Consider the following 2500-nt stretch of genomic DNA (forward strand, 5'->3'; position numbering starts at 1 on the left):
GGCGTTCGCGCCCCGGTGCTTCAACCTGCGTGCAGGATCCGAGCTCGGTCCCGTGCCTTGGCCTCCCACGGATCTTCCTTGCTGCGAGGCCGCGTCCGCCTTAGCGTGCTCCTCCGGGGGCGCGCGGGTGCGCGGATTCTCTTCGGCCGCCATTCAACGATCAACTCAGAACTGGCACGGACTGGGGGAATCCGACTGTCTAATTAAAACAAAGCATTGCGATGGCCCTAGCGGGTGTTGACGCAATGTGATTTCTGCCCAGTGCTCTGAATGTCAACGTGAAGAAATTCAAGCAAGCGCGGGTAAACGGCGGGAGTAACTATGACTCTCTTAAGGTGGCCAAGTGGCGGCGGTGTGGCTGCATCCGGACTTGGCTTTTCGAAGTGCGGTCTTGATGTAGTCGTGCTGCTGCTGCGAGGTGCCTTCCTTGGGTTATAGTTACAGGGAGAGTGATGCGCAATACATGGGCCTAGCCCTCTTAGCCTCTCCTCTCCTGCGGTCTTCTCCCCTTCTCGTGGGCCCGCTGATTTTCGCAGAGTGGAAGACCGCACCAGGGGCTTGGGGGGGTTACCAGCCCCCCCTCGCATTATCCCTTTATAGTTGGGGCAGCCTACAAGAAACAAGAGATGGTGGCCCTTCCGCTGAAGGTGCCACCCCAGCTACCCCAGCACCTATCCGGCCAACCGGCCGTAACGAAAATGCGATAGTTTGTGTAGCTCCCTTTGCTTGCAGTGAGTGCCACCGCACTTTTACCACGAAGAACGGTCTCGGGGTCCATCGCCGCCGCCAACATCTTGCGGCCGCCAACGCTGAGATCGTGACGGAGAGGCATCGCGCGAGGTGGACGGAGGAAGAAGTCCTGTCGCTCGCCAAGGCAGAGGCCGAACTGTTCCTTGAGAGGGACGCCCGGTTCTTCTTCGTTAATCAAGAGCTTATTAGAATGTTCCCCGACCGAACGCTTGAGGCAATCAAGTGCCGACGGCGGCAAGCTGCCCACAAGCAGCTTGTCCGCCAATTCATGGAGGCGCTTGAGATCGGTCGGGGGGAAGAGCCGGCGTCCCGCCGGGGAGCAGCGAGCTCGCTGCCTGACGCGGGCGAGGCCGCTGCGCCGCCCGTCGACGCAGCCGAGGACTTCGCGGCCGACACCACCGGGCCGCCGCCGGAGGGGCCGACTGACGCCGCCATCTGGGAGCATCTGGCGGGGCTGCCTGCTTCTGCCCAGCGTTTCTCTGCCCTGGATCGAGTCATTGGTCTGGGGCGGGGCACGCCGCCTGATGTCATCCTGGGCATGCTCCCGGATGCCCTTGCGTCGGTCGGGTCCAGGGGGGAGAGGTTGATCACCAGGACACAGCGGCCGCGCCAATCATCCAAGCGGCCGCCTGCCGCCCCGCCGCTGCAGAAGCGCAAGCGGCGCCGCTGGGAGTTCGCGCGGACACAGGACGCCTTCCGTAGGTCGCGTGCACGTTGCGTGCGCGGCTTGCTGGACGGCACCCTGCTGCAGCCGCCACCCGACATCCCCGGTCTGCTGGACTTCTGGGCGGACCTCTTCACGAAGAAGCCGATCTCCACCGCTGGCTTCATCCGTGACCGCCTTCTCCCGCACTCGGAGCCTGTCGCTCCTGAGTGCCTATGGGGGCCGGTCACACGTGAGGAGGTCGCTGCTGCCTTGCCGCCCAGGGGATCGGCGGCCGGGCCGGACGGCCTGACTCCAGCGGAGCTGCGGCGCCTGCCGCATGATGTCCTGGTGAAACTCTTGAACCTCTTCCTCCTGGCCCGCGCCCTCCCCGAGCGTCTGCTTCGCGCCCGGACGTCACTTCTCCCCAAAACGGCTGCACCAACATCCCCCGCTGACTTTCGCCCCATTACGGTCTGCTCGGTGTTGGCGCGGACCTTTCACAAGGTTCTCGCGTCACGCCTGATGCGTGCATGTGCTGTGGACGAACGTCAGCGGGCATTCATCCCCCGGGATGGGATGTTGGAAAACACCTTCATCTTGGACACTGCTCTCACCGACGCAGTCCGCTCCTGTCGCTCTGTTTTTGTGGCATCGATCGACGTCTCCAAAGCGTTCGATTCGGTGGACCATGCTGCCCTCCGCCCCGTGCTGAGGGCTCATGGCCTGCCGGATTGCTTTATTGAGTACGTCGAAAGGTGTTACGAGGGTAGCACGACGGTGATAGCAGGCGGCGCCGACGTGGGCGTGCCCCTGCAGCCGGCAAGGGGTGTACGTCAGGGTGACCCCCTCTCCCCCCTCCTTTTCAATTTTGCGGTGGACTATGTTTTGAGTCAACTTCCCTCCCACATCGGAGCTCGGATCCTCGGTCGCAGAGTTAACGCTGCGGCCTTTGCTGATGACGTCCTGCTTTTTGCATCGACCGCGAGGGGACTGCAGTCCCTCATCGACGCAGCCGTCGCAGCCCTCGGCCATCTGGGGCTGCAGATCAACGCCCGGAAGTGTTTCACCCTCGCCTTAGTCGCGTCTGGGCGTGACAAGAAGGTG

The 2500-nt window shown here is 63.1% G+C and overlaps 1 pseudogene; it reads left to right on the forward strand.

Annotated features, from left to right (window-relative positions):
* The window catches only part of LOC126417816 (large subunit ribosomal RNA), a 7954-nt pseudogene that overhangs the window by 2549 nt on the left and 2905 nt on the right, over positions 1–2500 (forward strand).

This window comes from Schistocerca serialis, chromosome 8 (assembly GCF_023864345.2).
Source record: "Schistocerca serialis cubense isolate TAMUIC-IGC-003099 chromosome 8, iqSchSeri2.2, whole genome shotgun sequence".
NCBI classification, from domain to species: Eukaryota; Metazoa; Arthropoda; class Insecta; order Orthoptera; family Acrididae; genus Schistocerca; species Schistocerca serialis.